The sequence below is a fragment of the Caretta caretta genome, chromosome 5 (genome assembly GCF_965140235.1).
Source record: "Caretta caretta isolate rCarCar2 chromosome 5, rCarCar1.hap1, whole genome shotgun sequence".
Taxonomy (NCBI): Eukaryota; Metazoa; Chordata; order Testudines; family Cheloniidae; genus Caretta; species Caretta caretta.
In genome coordinates this window covers 2,632,447-2,649,366 of record NC_134210.1, presented here as the reverse complement: position 1 = coordinate 2,649,366, position 16,920 = coordinate 2,632,447, and the positions used below count along the sequence as shown (strand labels likewise).

Sequence of the window (16,920 nt, the reverse complement as noted above, 5' to 3'; positions counted from 1 at the left end):
AGCCCAAAGTAGCAAGGCTGGGTTGACAGGAATCTTGCCTGGCCCACGTGTGCCCATAGCCACCCCGTCTATTCTGAGGGAGGGGCCTTCCCATGGCTGTGGAAGAGTGCACTGTGCGGCAATGAGGATGGGGGTCTCTTCTCCCAGAGAGACTGCAGGGGTGGGCATACCCCCCTCGCCCCGCGATCAGGGATGGCCCCTTACATCAGCCACGTTGACACTCACTGTGTTGCCTTTGGCTAAAAGGAAATCCGCAGCTGCAGAGGCCCTTCTCTTGAGACAGAGGCGGGCAGGAGAGAAGCGCACGACAAGGTGCAGGGAGGGCCCCTGGCCTGGCAGTAACACGAGAGCCTTGGACCAGGGCATCAGAGCTGGCCATACTGTGGCCAGATGTCCTGAGCCCTAGCTAGCCTCCCGGCAGGCTGCCCGGTAGAGTGTCTCATAGGGCGACTTTCAGAACACCTGTACACGGCCACTCGAGGGAGCTCATACCCCGGGCACTCATCAGACTGCTCCAGCCAGCCTCCAGCGTGCCATTCCACGTGGAGTCCCCCCTCCACAGCCCATTAGCCCAGAGCAGGGACCCAGAAACAGCTCCCCCGCACGCCGGGCCGTATCCCCCAGGGATCAGCGCGACAGGTGCAGCTGCAGGTTTCACACAGGACGTGCTGTGGACGACACCAGAAACAGCGTGTACGCCAGGAGTGGTGAACTGAGGGGCTAGAGTGGCAATTCGCCAGGAGTCCTCGCTCTCAGAAAACAGACCCGACTGGAGCTGCTAGTGAATGAGGAGGTGCGGCCCCAGGGTGCTCGGTGGCTTCCGGCACACTGCACCAGGGAACCTGTTGTCTCCATGGCCCGCAGGGCAGGTGATGCTGGGTGCAGGCTGTGGCTGTGTCCCCAGCTGGCCCTGGTCCACTGGAGCAGGTGCCAGGCCAGACAGGGATCTGTGAACTGAGGAGAGCTTCACAAGGGGCAACACCACACCAGGCCCCAGCTCGTGCAGGCCTGGCCGCGTGGCTTTCACAGGAACACGAGAAGCTCACTGATTCCAGCCATGTGCTTTGCCAGGGCAGCTGGGCCCACAAAGGCTTTTAACCTGATCTCACCCATATCACAGAGAGGGGAATCCCGCCAACCCCAGCCTTTGTGGCGTGATAAACAACAGATGGGCTGAGCTGGAGCCCACAGCAGCCTCAAAGCTCTCTGCAGCTCTCAGGAATCCAGCTCACCAGGGATTCAGAGCTGGGAACAGTACTTGGGGCTCCTGGCTCCAACCACTGGGCCACACTGTCTCTCCCCACACCCCAGTGTAGTAAGAAGGTCACCCAAGTAATCCAACTGGTGCCCAGGAGGAGGGTTGGGTAACAATCAGACATCACAGAGAGGCAGCTGAAGTGGGAGGAGGGGAAGCAGAGATCCTGTAGCAGCCAAGGTGGGGGAGAAGGCCAAGCTACTGAGAAGATCAAGCACCAGGGACTGGGAGACAGTGAGAAAGGAAAGGGATGAGAGCAGCCAAACCAGTGCCATTCCACTGTGCAAGATGCTGGAATGTGCAGGGGTGTCCACACACTGCAGAGCACCAACCAGCTCTCCCGGCGCCCCTCAGTCCCACGGAGGGTTCGGGGAAACTCCATCAGCCATTGCCCTGCAGGGCAGGAATGCAGGCGCAGCCACAGGTCAGCTCTGCTCGTGTCGTGTGGCCTGGAAAGCTTCCTTTACCAAGTGTGGCTACTCAGGCGAGGGGGGCATTCGGGCAAGGCCCACTCCAGCACACACACTTGCAGACTGGGGCCTCAGGCACTGGCTTTGGGAGACTCTGTGGCTAAGCTGTTTCTGAGGACAGAGCTACAGTGGCAATCAGTGCCCAGAGCCAGGAGAGCTGCAGAAGGACACAGAAGTGCCGGTCAGGGACACATTCAGGACCAGACAGCCCAAGAGAACAATAGGCTGACAGAGAAGCTGAATGCACTGGAAGCAAGTGACTCCTTCCAGATAGCTCCTTGTCCCTGCCCCTGCTTCCATCTGCTCCCCATCCATCTGGGATCAGGATGGGCTGGGCTGGCAGCTGTTAGTCACGGGCAAGTGTTCCTGAGTCTGGGGAGTGGTTGGGACTCGCTGTGCCAAGTGGGGACAGGAACCTGTGCGTCACCCACACCCCACTTCCACCATCTCTGGTCGGTGCCCTGCTTCCACCAGCGACATGCGGGTGGCATGATAGCAGGTCTCCCCAACTGGGCGTTTGCAGTGAGGCCAGAAAGAAGTCACCTCCAATTCAGATGGGGGAAAGATAAGCAGGTTAGCACAATCACGGAGACACGGGTCCAGGGTGTCACGGCGTCCCCGGGCGATGCTCTGGAACTGCTCCCCACGAAGCCAGGCAGGACTCTGGGGAAGTCTCTTTTCTGTGAGCAGCCTGTCTGCAGGACACACAGCTCACCCGGCTTCCACCTTCCCGGGTCTGACCTCGGAGCATTCAGCATCCTCTGCCCCTCCGTGCGCTTCCCACAGCGAGTCCGCTCAGGTGGGGTCCTGGGGAAGCCAGAGGGTCCTGCCCCCCAACTCCGCAGTCAGACGGGACTCTCAGCCAGCCAGTAAAACAGAGATTTATTAGACAACAGGAACATGGTCTAACACAGAGCTTGCAGGTGCAGAGAACCGGACCCCTCAGCTGGGTCCATTTTGGGGGGCAGTGAGCCAGACAACCCCGTCTGCCCTTCACTCCATGTCCCAGCCAGCCCCAAACTGAAACTCCCTCCAGCCCCTCCTCCCTTGGGCTTTGTTCCTTTCCCGGGCCAGGAGGTCACCTGATCCCTTTGTTCTCCAACCCTTTAGCTCTCACCTTGCAGGGGGGAAGGGCCCAGGCCAACAGTTGCCAGGAAACAGGGTGTCGGCCATTCTCTGTGTCCGGACTCCTGCCCTCTAGGGCTCTGCAGTGATCATACACCCTTACCCCACCCCCTAGATACTTAAGAACTGCACAGGGGAAACTGAGGCACCCCCACACCATTCAGAGGAAACATTAAGAACAGTCCCACTTCGTCACACAGGGTGCCCATCACATGACTCTGTGCTGGGCAGAGAAGGGGCTGCCCTGAGAACAGCCTCAACAGGAAAGGTGATCAAGAGACTGTATCTGGTGGCAGGAAAAGGGCAGAACCCAGGGGCTGGGATCCCACGTCCCACCCTGCAGGGAGGGCCAGGGGGGCGCCAGGCAAGAGCTGCATGGTAAGGCCCATGCAGTGTGCCAAGGGGAAGGGATACAGGGTGAGCAGCCACAGAAAAGTCCAGCACACCAAGAGTGGCAGGACCCTGTGCTACCCCAAGACATGTCCCTCACATGCACAGCCCCCTAAACGCACTGAATCTTTCAGGGGAGGGGTTAGACCACACACATTAGGGCCTCCCCCCACAACCACTGCTAAATGAAGTGAATAGCCCCTCAGATTTTACAGCCAGCTCTACTGGGCAACCAGCCCTAGAGCTGGGGAAGGGGTGAGGCAGGGAGGCTGGAGTGGGGCTCAAGTCCCTGCAGCACCCCACGCCAGGCATAGACACAGCATGGGGGTGGGATCTTGCCAGTAACAGCAAGTCAGCACCGTACTGGGTGAGGAGCTGGGGGTCATGCTGATGGCCACAGGGGGAGAAGGCTGCAGGACACACAGACAAGGCAAAGCTCTTCCCTGAGCATTCAGTGTCCCTTCCCTATGCCTCTCTCCCTGCCTTGGTGGCGGGGGGCAGTCTGCTGTAGCCGAGCGTCTGAGCAGGGAGACAGGCAGGAAACCAAAGGAGACTCAGCCATGATCGCTAGAGCGCACACAGCCCTGCCAAACCTGGCTGTCGCCACCCCCAATGCCTTCCCCAACCAGCCCCTGCCTGGCTTGCCACAGCACAGACAACCCTTCCACCCCAGTCCAGAGATCACAGCAGCCCTGCCCCCAGGACTCTCATGTGGCCCCATCCACAGAGGATCAGGTTAAAGGATCCATATTCACAGGGAATGACCTGCCTCCCCTACTGGGCAACCGGACACATCCCCGTCTCCTGCTGCCCCATCCACAACACAGCCCTGTGCCTGGCAGGAACCCGCCAGCAGGGGCGGGCAGTCCCCATGCTAAGCCCTTCACACCTCAAAGCACTATGCCAAAATTAACCAATTCACCCCCAGCCTAGTCAGTCTCATCCCCCACTTGTTACAACTGGGAAACAGGCTGCAAGAGATTAAGTGGATAATCATAGAAAATGAGGATAATCATAGAATATCAGGGTTGGAAGGGACCTCAGGAGGTCATCTAGTCCAACCTCCTGCTCAAAAGCAGGACCAATCCCCAATTTTTGCCCCATATCCCTAAATGGCCCCCTCAAGGATAGAACTCACAACCCTGGGTTTAGCAGGCCAAAGCTCAAACCACTGAGCTATCCCTCCCCCCCCCAAGTGGCTTGGCCCAGGTCGCCAAGCAAGACAGTAGCTGAGCTGGGACTAGAACCCAGGAGTCCTGGCCCTCAGTCCTGGCTGCTGAGCCCCTCTGAACAGCCAGTCTCACGAACGCCTTCAGGAAGGGGCACGGTGCCACCACCACCCCCTAACTCAGGCACGTCTGCTGAGTCATGGGGCTTTTACAGCTCTCCCCTTAGGGCCCAGCCAGGCCATCACCCTGGAGCCAGGCCTGCGCTGTTCTCTTGGGCTTTGCACAGCACCAGCACCAGGAGTGCGCTTCCTCTGGGCCTTCCACTGTGAGAGTCGCCCCACTTCCTAGAGGAATCACACTCCTGCCAGGAGCCACTGTGCGCAGCCTCACCGGCATTGCCAGGGTGATGCCATAAACTCCAGATGGCACCAAGCCAGGTGGGAAGAGGAGGGGTCACACCAGGCCTCACCAAATCCCCCTTGTTTGGGGGAACCAGGCTGCCCCCAGCAACAGGAGAGACAGGCAGGGCAGGAAGCTGGGGCCACTGGCTCCTTGGCTCGTCCTCTTCAGATGCACCAGAGCAGCAGCTGGCCCCATGGACGGGAGCCTTGCCAGGAGTAAGAATGGGAGAGAGAAGCAGCTGGGGGGTGGAGCAGGGAGCGAACAGCCCCAAGGCTGCCTGCCAGTTCACTTTATTTGCCTAGCATCCTGCACGCACACCCCACCTTCCGCTCTCCAGAGATTTACCCAGCACGCCCAGACCCAGGGCCCAACTCCCTGCACAGGCAGATCCCAGCACCTGCGAACCCACCCTTGGGTACAGCTGGAACACACACCTAGCCCTGTGCTACCCCAAGACATGTCCCTCACATGCACAGCCCCCTAAACGCACTGAATCTTTCAGGGGAGGGGTTAGACCACACACATTAGGGCCTCCCCCCACAACCACTGCTAAATGAAGTGAATAGCCCCTCAGATTTTACAGCCAGCTCCACTGGGCAACCAGCCCTAGAGCTGGGGAAGGGGTGAGGCAGGGAGGCTGGAGTGGGGCTCAAGTCCCTGCAGCAACCCACGCCAGGCTGACTTTGGGTCTCTGGATCAGCTGAAGAGTTGGGGGGCTCGAGGCTAACTGCTGGGCTGTGGCCCTATGAAGTAGGGAGAGGGAGCCAGCCCAGCAAGGCCCAGAGGCTGGAGGATCACTGTTGGTAAAGTGCTCTGGAGGTGGACAGCAGAATGGTGTTATAGGTTTCTTCCTGTGCCAACTGCTTCTCAGCCCAACCTTCCAGGAACCCTGGGGAAAGGAACCCTAATGAAAAGGGATCTGCCCCAGGCCCACCCTCCACTGGCATCACTCCTTACCAGAGCTCTTTTACTAGTCTCATCCTCCCCTTCCCCACAGGCGGTGGCGGGGGGAGATCAGGCCTTACAGCAGCTTATGTGCAGGAGACAGGCTGGGGTACAGCACAGGTCTCACGGAGAGAAGCGAGGTTCTGTCGAAAGGGGGCATCCATCTGTGCCAAGGAACGAGAGCGAGCAGGCACGTGGGTGCAGCGCCCTGGGCAGATGGGGTACGTGGTGCTCCTTATAGCATCCCTGCGAAGAGCGCATGTCCCCGCAACACCCTTTTTTGCCCTTGCTCCTGTGGGAGAATTCACAGGAATTGGACACAAGCTGTTCCTTTGAGCCACAAGAGTGAACGCTGGGGGATGGGGCAGGGTAAGCTGAACATACACGATCCCCGCATACAGCTCAGAACATTCCCTGGGATAACTAGGAATAGAGGAACGAAACAACAGGCAAGTACCAAGAACGTAACACAGCCAGCCAGGAAGGGTTCACTCCAGCTACAAAACCTGTGCGTGGCCACAATTCAGGATCACAACCACTCTGTCGGTAATTATTCGTTTCATTGTTCCATTCCCATGGAAGTAGCAACACTACTTAGTGTTTCCATGTGCTTGGCACCCACATCTCCCCGTGCGCTGCAAAGATGTCTAGGCCTCCATTTTACCACTGGGGGAAACTGAGGCACCGAGGACAGACTCAGCCAAGATCACATAGCATGTCAGTGGCTGAGACCAGGTGTCTTGGTTCTGAGGCCAGTGCCCTAATTACTCACCTAAACAAGGGTGCTGCTGGGGCTCTAACCTAACACAACTGGGGCTGTGTCTATGCTAGATGCACTAGAAGGGCACAGCTGCAGTGCCATAGTGTAGACAATGCAGCGGCGGAAGGGGGTTTTCTGTCACTGTAGTCAATCTGTCCCCTCAAGAGGCAGTAACTAGGTCGAAGAATTTGACCTAGCAGTATCTATACTGGGGCTCAGATCACTTAACGATGTCTCTCAGGGATGTGAATTTTTCACACCCTTGAACAACGCAGCCAGGTCGACCTGAGTTTTAGATGTAGAGCAGGCCTGAGGACCAAGACCTTGCCTGTTTCTCATGAGCCTGAAACCCCTCCACATTCACCAGCAGCCCGAAAGCACAGCTGTGCTTCACTCTCTAGCCAAGGTTAGGGCATCCTGGGAGCTTCTCTAACTTGCACCAATTGACAACAGTTCCCTAGGGACCCTGCTCCAGCTGGGGATAGCAGAAGCACAGTGTGTACCAGCCACTCCCACCCTTCACCAGGGCTGTGGGGAAGGAAGTGCAGGAGCTGTCTGTGACAGATCTGGCTGTCTCCTGAAATCTCCTGGACAAACGTTACTGAATTAAGTTTAGGTATCTTGGGAGTTCATGGTATTAAAAATGCAAATGTTTATGCATTATTGTGGGACTGTATGTAACATCTCAGAAGAGCAGGGGGAGACATAACTGATGGAAACTCTGGGAAGTGTTAGGAGCATCAAACAACCATTTGAAACAACATGCCAGACAAGAAAGAACTTCTACAGTTAAGAGGGTATCCCAGGAAATCTCTTTGCTCCCTTTTGAAGCTTTGCCTCGAAGAAGGGACCTTTGTCTGCTGATCACCTGTTACAGGAGGACAAGATCAGAGAACCAAACTGGAGAAAGCAGTGACTCTCAGACTCATGACTGTTCATGTTCTGAGCAAAAGCTGTTATGAACTTGTTACCCTGGGAAAAAACCCTGGGTGGGGTTAGAAGGACTGACTGAGTTGGGGTGATCTCTGGTAAGCTTATTAGCATGCATGTCGGTTCTTTTATTGTTTGTAAAATGTGATTCTTTCCCTTTAGAATAAAAGGGCTGTGTGGTAACTTGTAACTGTGACCAACTATACTGTTCACAGCCTTCGAAGAGCAAGCAAACCAGGCCTGCTTAAGTGGTCTGATTTGCTGGGGAACTCACAGTGTAGGCAGGGAACTGGACGGCCTGGAAAAATCCATCAGGGGAAGAGAAACAAGGGTCTCCACCCAAGTGACAGCTGAGGAGCCAGGAGCCTAGAGTGGGTGCCCTGGCTGGACCACAGAGGGGGAATACAGGTGCAGTTGCCCTGAACTGTGACAGTCTACACTGCTCTACACCTGCAGGGGTCTCTCCCATACCTGGCGGAAGCCTCAGCCGGAGGCTTGAGGGTGGTTTTTGTTCCCCTTGTGCTGTCTGAAAGGCACAACTGGAGCAGAACAGGCAGAGAATCTGCCCCACTATATTGATTACGGCCCCTTGACCTTTTTGAAATGCCAGATTCAGCTGAAAAGGTGGACCACCACTGACTGGGGGGCTGAATTCAGTGCATTTCACCCCACCCCTAGCTTGTCAGCATGCTGCAGACGTTTGTACTAACAACGAATCACTGCCTTACCCAAGCTGTCAGAGAGTAGGGTGGGAGAGAGGCTTTGGCAGCCGGACAGGGAACAGGATGGGCTTTGTACATGTGGAAGGCAGATCGGTATTGTGAGAGAAGCACATTAACTGGATGTTTCTGCAGTTAACCCAGCGAATAGTTAACAACACTGACGTTTACATCATACGGTTCCAAAATGAACAACCCACTGAGATGAACAGAGGCAGTTATTGCTTCTCTCAGAGCCACCAAGCTCAATTTTCCATTGCACCATTCCTGCTCCTTTAGTCACCTTTGTGCTCCCTTTATCTTTGATCTGCCCAGTCCTGGTGTAGAGCTGAGCAGTCTCAAGGCTGCTCTAACTTATATCCTGGCTGCAGTGGCCCCAGGGGTTGTCCACAAGCTAAGAATAGCTGGAATGCAGTGTGTTCCAGCTGTGCGCTCTATTTCTTTCTGCCAAGGATGCAGCAAAGAAGGGGCAGCAAAGAGCACATGCAGCAGTTCTATGTTGTCCAGGGAATCCCCTTACATACAGGGCAGTCCCCAGAGGCCGTATCCACCTCCTGGATACTGCTGGGTCCAGAGCACAGCAGAGATCCATCCCCTCGTTCCAGGCTGTTCGCAGACTCAGGATGGCAACCCCAGCACGGTTACGTTACAGGTGAACTTCACAACAGCAAGAGCCAACTTGGGGAGCACGATTCAGTGGCCGGGGTGGGCCCTGACAGGCCCTATCCACACCAGACTGACTTGGGCAACCTCCTTTTAGTTCAGTTGTTAAATCTTTCCCAGGCAGTAATAAACCCAAAGCGAAATTTGCCAATTACAAACCCTGCCCCATGGTTCACAGATGGGGTTCACCCTTGGTGCATGCTGGGAAAACCCTGAACAGTCAAAACCACTTCTGCCTGCTCAGCTGCTACCCTGCCCTTAACCCTGGGTACGTTGACTGCTTGGCTCGTATCGTCTGAGGCTGATGCTGGAAGCTGGTCTCCTCCTCTTCATGCCTCAGGTTCCTTACGAAGGGCAGACAAAATGAAAGGTTTAGCCTGCCAGTTCATCTCCCTTGCTAGCTTCCTCTCCTGGCCCCCGTCTGCCAGCTGTGCCCCATATGGCCCTTTGGGGAGAGGAGACACCGCTAAATCGGATTAGCTACATAATCATCTGGAATTGTGTTTCCCTGCCTAACAATCACATGCGAGACCCAGGATGGCGTTGGAGCCCAGGATGACCTTAAAGCAGGCTTCCCTCGCCTGCCACAGCACCACTCCAGCGGGTAGCTTCCCAGGTCTGCATCTCATCTGCCTCCGGGTCAGTGGCTCCGTCTCCCCCACTGGCATCTCTTTTAGCACTCGGCTCTCTCCCTGCAGGGCTTTGGTTAGCTAGAGCCGCTGGACTGAGGCGGGGGTGGGAAGCAGGAAGCAGAGTACAATGCTCCCCCCATCAGGGCTGAGAAGTGTTATCTAGAGCAGACATGCCCTCCACCCCAGGCTGCCATGGGACAGGAGGGCTCCAAGAGGATTGTACCAGAAGAACTGCTACCTCTTCCTCAATTCCTACTCCTCGCTGTTCAAAGTAGCCATACCAGTGAGGCACAAGCCAAGCTGCAGGACCAGGGATCAGCTACAAGCCCCATGCTCTAGGACCCAGAGCAAACGGCCAAGATTTCTCTTTGATATGCCCCCTCTCCAGTTCACCCTGACATACACTGGTTCCTGCTTAGCTCCTCTCTCCAGTCTGGGGTCTTCTGTAGCCACAGCACAGAGGTCATGGCTCTTCCAGCCCCACTAGTTAACAGCCCCCTCCTTCCAGGAGAGAAAAGCTTCCCTTCCACTCGCCCCCCCAGTTCTCTTCAACCTCAGCACAGGGTTCCACACGAGGGACCTCTCCCCACTAGGGTAACCTTGTCATGGCTGCTCCCCTCCCCACCCCATCCTACCTGGCCATGCATCTCCCCTAGCCCAGAACACCCTCCCTCCTCCAGACCAGGCAGAAACAGAGCCCCTTCTCCGTTGTCTCATCTGTATCACACACATCCCTCTTCCCTGCCACTCACTGGTGCTACCTAAATGTCCTAATCTGGCACCCTCAGCAGTGCCTCCTGACCCTTCTCTCTGCCTGTCTTGACGATCAGTGGCCAGGTCTCTGCCAGGACCCTTTGCATCTTGCAGAGCACTTTACAAACTCATCAATGATCATCATGGTGGGAGGGTGGGGGGTAGACAGAGGGGAAGCGAAGATTATGCTAATTTTTGAGTGTGTGACCCCAGCCCAGAGGAGAGTACCCAAACCAGGAAGAGAACTCGGGCCTCCTGGCCCCAGCCTCACGTTCACACTGCTCCCATCCTCTCATTCATCTCACAATCCAGGACGTATTTGTCCTCTTTTCAAAAGCTCTCCGTGAACTTGCTCCTGCTGACTTCACAGGCCTCCTCTCGCCCTGCCTCACTTTCCTGAGCACCTAGCAGCAGATTCCTCCCTGACCTTCCCCAGAGCCTGGCCACAACTGCTTCAGGAGCTGTCTCCTCTGCAGCTCCGGGCTGCTGGGACAGCCTCTCTGCCTGCCACGCTCACCATTCAGTTCCAGGCCCTCAGGGGGCCTTTCGCCCCTGCTGCCGGCACCACTGCACTGTGGTTATTTCAATGAGCCCTTTGGGACCCAGCCTGAAAGAAAGACACTTCACAGAAACCAGTTGGGACACAATTACCAGCTGACCCCGGCCACACGCTGCCCATTTGAGGGCCTTGCTGACAGCCTGCCGGAAGCCCCCACGCAGCAACAGACACGCACAAGGCAAGCCCCACTGCAGTCACCCTCACCTTCGATATGCAAATGGCTCAGATGGAGGTGGGGGGCTGCATGCTGTGACTTGCAGTCCTCACACACGGTAGGGACAACAAGAGGAGCACAGTCTGGCTGCCCACATGTAGGCAGGGTTTACAGGAAACACATGGATACTGTTCCAGCGACGTGAGGCAGTGAAGGGATCCAAAGAGAGACGGGAGGCAGGTGCGGCTCCGGAGCAACCCCCCCAGCACATCCCTTCTGCAAGGATTCCTCTGCCCCAGGCCCAGCCCATGCTCAGTGCGAGGCGAAGACAATGGCAGGGACAGCACACGGAGCACTGCAGCCCACAGGTGAGAACGTTCCCAACTCCTCTCCGGGGCCAAGACAGACCAGCTCAAACCCACACCCTGCCAGGCCCTGTCTCCAAGCACGGCAGTCCGAGATGGGAAGGAACAGGACGGGTATCGGAGCTGAGGGCCGCAGTGCCCCCTTGCCCTGCACCCAGGGTCCTGGATCGGGACACAGACTGCCCGTCCCGCATGGCATCTCGTTTGGCGAGGCAGGCAGGGAGGGCGAAGCAGCGCCACTCTATAGAGGTGCCGGACTTACAGAGCTTAGGCATAGCTCCTCCTCGCCATCTGTTGGCGATGACCCACACAGGACACAGCTCCCCACCCCAGTGGTCCCAAACTCTGGGGTGCGTCCCCCTAGGAGTTAATGGAGGAACATTTGGGGGGTGCAGATGGGCCCAGGCCAACCCCCATGGGAGGTGGGGACGGAGCGCCATCCAGCCCCACTCTGCCCCCAGCTCTGGTCCGGCCCTGGCCCTGCTCCCAGCTGCGGCCCCGGCTCAGGAGGGGAAGAGGGGATGGCAGGTTCCATAACTGGTAAGGGAGGAGTACAACAGAAAACGTTTGGGGGCACCGGCCCTACCCGCTTCAGACACAGCGGCCGGAAGAACCCACCTCCTCTCCCCAGGCCTGCACGACAGACAAGGGGCTGGCAGCACTGGAGGCGCTGGGGGGCGCGGGGGGGGTCCCCGGCCCGGCCGGACTGAGCGCTGCCCCCTCGGCGCTGGGGGGCGCTGGGGGGGGTCCCCGGCCCGGCCGGACTGAGCCGGACTGAGCGCTGCCCCCTCGGCGCTGGGGGGCGCGGGGGGGGGTCCCCGGCCCGGCCGGACTGAGCGCTGCCCCCTCGGCGCTGGGGGGCGCGGGGGGGGTCCCCGGCCCGGCCGGACTGAGCGCTGCCCCCTCGGCGCTGGGGGGCGCGGGGGGGGTCCCCGGCCCGGCCGGACTGAGCGCTGCCCCCTCGGCGCTGGGGGGTCCCGGGCCCGGCTGCCCTGCCCAGCTCCCCGCCCGCCCCAGGCTGCGGAGCCCGCGGGGCCCCCGGCGGGGCTGGGGACGGACGAGCAGCGGCGGAGCCGCCCCGAGCCCCCGGCCGGGTCTCGCTCCCCCAGCGCCGGGGCGGGGGGCTGGGGCTGACGGGGGAAGGAGACAAAGCGGGCCGGGCCGGGCCGGGCCGGGCCGAGCCGGGCCGGGCCCCACTTACCCGGAGCTGGCGGCGGCCGGCGCCTAGGCCCGCGGCAGGGGGGCGGCGGGGCCGGGCTGGCGAGCGGGCGGCGTTGGGGGAGCCCCCCGCCCGCGGTGACACGCCGGGCCCGGGCTGCCGGCCGGCTCCCTCTCGCCCGCCTCCCGGGCCATTTCCTGCCAGCTGATCGCGCCGGCCGCGGCTCCGCCCCGCCGCGGGCCCCGGGCCCGCCCCGCCTCACCTGGCAGCCGCCGGGCCCGGCCCGCCCGCCTCCGCGCCGGCCAGGCCGCCGCCAGTCCCAAAGCGACACCCCGCCCCGGCCCGCGCGGGGGGAGGGAGGGGAAACTGAGGCACGCGGCGGCGGGGCTTGCGCAGGCTCCCACCGCGAGGCGCAGTGTCCATGGCAGGCCGCGAAGGCAAGGTGCGAGCCCGGGCCCCTCGGCCCGCCTGCCCTCCGCGGGGGGGAAGAGGTTGCACTGGGGGGCGGCTGGCCTGCGCTGCCCCCTCATCAGGGGCTGCCCCAAGGAGCGAGGAGCCCGAGGCAGCCGTGAGGCCATTCAAATCTCTCCAGCTCCCTGCCTGCGGTACAGCCCCTGCACAATCCCCCCTTCCCTGAGCACCGCCCTGCAGCCTTCCCGGGACAGCTGCCGGGGAGAGCGGGGAGCTCAGCACCCGCCCCTGGGGAGGGGATCAGCGGGAGGGAGCCAGGCCGCTGGCAGGTGCTCACCTACTGCTCCTGCAGCACCCTGGGGACAGGCGCCAGCCTTTCGCCGGCTGCAGCAAGGACCAACCGTTCCACAGCCCCCCGGGCCTGGCCCCAGGCGGGAGGGGAGCAGGAGGAGCACCTGCTCCTTACACAGGTAATCTCACCCCAAAGGAAGGACAGGTTGAAACAGGTGCTAATACCGGGATGCCCGTGTCACCTGCCAGACTCTCCTATACCCCAGTGACCAAGCACCAGGACTGTCCAAGCAACAGGCAGGCCATGCCTCCGATCGCTCTTTGCGGATTCTGGCCATGTCTGCACGACAGGGCTTACAGGGGCCGGGCCGTAGCTACGGTGGCATAAGGCCGTAGAGCAGGCACAGCCTTCAACGATGACAGGGGTTTCCCCGTTGCTTGTAGGATCACATCCCTGATCAACATAGCGAGGTCGATGGCAGCATTCTTCCGGCAGCCTAGCCGCGTCTACATCAGGGCTAGGCCGGCACCGCTGTGGTGCCGAGGGGTGTGTGGTTTTCGTACCCCTGAGTGCCGTAGCTATAGCAACCTAAATTTTCAGTCTAGCCCAGGCCTCTGGCGTAGCTGGAGCAATGGATCTCAGGAGGAGGCACGATGAACAAGAGCGGGTGGGTCTGCACCTGAGCTGTGAGACAACGCAGGCGGGTAGGGAGAGGGGCTGGAGCAGCAGCTGACACGCGGCTTTCTAGGGCCGGGCTTTCAGGGCTTTCACTCAAACCCTGAAGGAGATCGGAACAGATCATGACATGGAAGAATATCCTAGGGAAGGGGACGTTATTCTCCCCTGTACATTCCTAGTGTTCCTCTCAGGGAGCACTGCTGAGCAGAGCACTAGGAATTTACACCAGGGAATGATCCCGCCCAACCCCACGTGGGTAGATGGGACCTGAAAGAACAAAGAGCTGGAGAAGCCTTGTTCCTTGAACAGTCCATCACCATAGGGGCCACGTAATGGGACACAGAGCCGCTCCTCACAAGGTCACTGGTTCAAATACGGCTACAGGTTGCTAGTGACTAGAAGTGGTTAGTATCTGGCCATGGCCCCTCTGTGAAGCAAATTGTCGGTTCAAGAATTGGGGGAAGACCCACATTTCCCTCACTAACTACCTGCCTAGACCATGATCCCGCTCCTATTTCCACTTTCCTTGCAGTCAGGAGTAGATTCTCTGCACCATAGTAAGCAGAACCCACTGTTACTGACATCCAAGGGATCTGCACCCTGCTACTCCTGGACTGAATTTAGCCCTTTAGTTCCATGTATTCTGTTCCATTCAGTTCTTACACCAAGGGTCTCTCTGCCAGGTGTGGCATAACTAAGCAAGCATCGTGCAAGTTTAGTAGAATATTGCCCCTGCCTTGAGTGCCTGATGGGGGATTTGGGATTCCCCGGCGGCTTTGTTCCTCGCTGAGTGTGAGTGTGCACACGCACCCCTGGCAGTACAGTCCTCATTTATTTTGTTCACAAGGATTTACACACGGGAACAAGGATTTTTATTGCAAAAACAGCAGCAAAGCTCACACTTCTTAGATTCAGGCTGAGCTCCATCGCTTGGACTTCAGCTCCAAATCAAAACCACCACCAAGGAAAGTATCCTCAGCCTGTCAGGTACCACAGGTCTCAAACCCACACCTATGGAGTTACCAAACAAGAGCCTTACCCTCAGTGCCAGATGAGGGAACTGCCTCAACAGCAGACTGCTGATTAGACACCATCAATATAAAACTTCCTGATCCTATCCTACCCCTTGTCTGAGCAACTAATCATTGGACCTGACCAGACCCATGAGACCAAGTTCCTGCCTCCTTGACTGGTTCCCACTCCTTGTTTTGGGTCCTGCTTCCTTGCTCTAACTCCAGTTACTGACTCTGGCTCGACCCATGGCATGGCTCCCCACTCTGACTCTGGATTGACCTGTGGCACACCTTCCAACTGACCATTAGGTCAGACTGCCCTATTGCAGTCCCTGACAACCTTGGGTCTGTGCTTAACATCTCCCAAACCCATTGGAAAGCCCTTTGGTGCTTGGCCTCTCATGCAAGCGCTATGAATCACCTAAAACTCCTGCCCCTTTGGCATGAGCCAAGCATCTAGTCAGAACCAGCATCTAGCTGGAGCTGCCTGGTTTCACACTCACGCCCACAGGCCAGCCTTCTTAAAATCCACTCGTTTCAACAGGGTAGGAAATTCATAAGAACGGCTATACTAGGTCAGACCAAAGGACCATCTAGCCCAGTATCCTGTCTACCGACAGTGGCCAATGCCAGGTGCCCCAGAGGGAATGAACAGAACAGGCAATCATCAAGTGATCCATCCCCTGTTGCTCATTCCCAGTTTCTGGCAAACAGAGGCTAGGGATACCAGCCCTGCCCATCCTTGCTAATAGCCGTTGAAGGGCTTATCCTCCATGAACTTATCTAGTTCTTTTTTGAACCGTATTGTAGCCTTGGCCTTCATAACATCCTCTGGCAAGGAGTTCCACAGATTAACTGTGCATTGTATGAAGAAATATTTATTTCGTTTGTTTTAAACCTGCTGCCTATTAATTTCATTTGGTGACCCTATTCTTGTGTTATGAGAAGGAGTAAATAACACTTCCTTATTTACTTTCTCCACACCAGTCATGATTTTATAGACCTCTATCATATCCCCCAATCATATCTCTTTTCCAAACTGAAAAATCCCAGTCTTATTAATTACTTCTCATACAGAAGTCATTCCATATCCCTAATAATTTTTGTTGCCCTTTTCTGAACCTTTTCTAATTCCAATATATCTTTTTTGAGACAGGAAGACCACATCTGCATGCAGTATTCAAGATATGGTGTACCATGGGTTTATACAGAGGCACTATGATATTTTCTGTCTTATTATCTATCCCTTTCTTAATGATGCCCAAAATTCTTTGCTTTTTTGACTGCCACCGCACACTGGATGTTTTCAGAGAACTATCCACAATGACTCCAAGATCTCTTTTTTGAGTGGTAACAGCTAAATTAGACTCCATTTTATATGCAGAGTTGGGATTATGTTGTCCAATGTGCATTACTTTGCATTTATCAACATTGAATGTCATCTGCCATTTTGTTGCCCAGTCACGCAGTTTTGAGAGATCCTTTTGTAGCTCTTCGCAATCTGTCTGGGACTAAACTATCTTGAGTAGTTTTCTATCATGTGCAAATTTTGTCACCTCACTGTTTACCCCTTTCTCCAGATCATTTATGAATATGTTGAATAGGACTGGACCCAGTACAGACCCCTGGGGGACACCACTATTTACCTTTCTCCATTCTGAAAACTGACCATTTACTCCTATCCTTTGTTTCCTATCTTTTAACCAGTTACCAGACCATGAGAAGACCTTCCCTGTTATCGCATGACAGCTTACTTTGCTTTAGAGCCTTTGGTGAGGGACTTTGTCAAAGGTTTTCTGAAAATCTAAATACACTATACCCATTGGATCCCCCTTGTTCACATGCTTGTTGACCCCATCAAAGAATTCTAGTAGATTGGTGAGACATGACTTCCCTTTACAAAAAACATGTTGACTCTTCCCCAACAAATTATGTTAATCTCTGTGTCTGAATATTTTGTTCTTTACTATAGTTTCAACCAGTTTGCCCGGTACTGAAGTCAGGCTTACCAGCCTGTAATTGCCAGGATCTCCTCTGGAGCCTTTTTTAAAAATTGGCATCACATTAGCTATCCTC

The 16,920-nt window shown here is 56.9% G+C and overlaps 1 protein-coding gene across 6 annotated transcripts in view; it reads right to left on the bottom strand.

Moving 5' to 3' along the window:
- Window positions 1-16,920, bottom strand: part of ATOSB (atos homolog B) — a 72,478-nt gene that overhangs the window by 30,543 nt on the left and 25,015 nt on the right. The window contains exon 1 of one of the 6 annotated variants that reach the window (XM_075128319.1): window positions 12,713-12,764. The exons of 4 other annotated variants lie outside the window; for them this stretch is intronic. The gene's annotated coding sequence lies outside the window, so the exon portion shown is untranslated. Of the gene's footprint in view, window positions 1-12,492; window positions 12,620-12,712; window positions 12,765-16,920 lie in introns of those variants that run through there. One more of the 6 variants, XM_048850232.2, reaches the window with a different exon arrangement.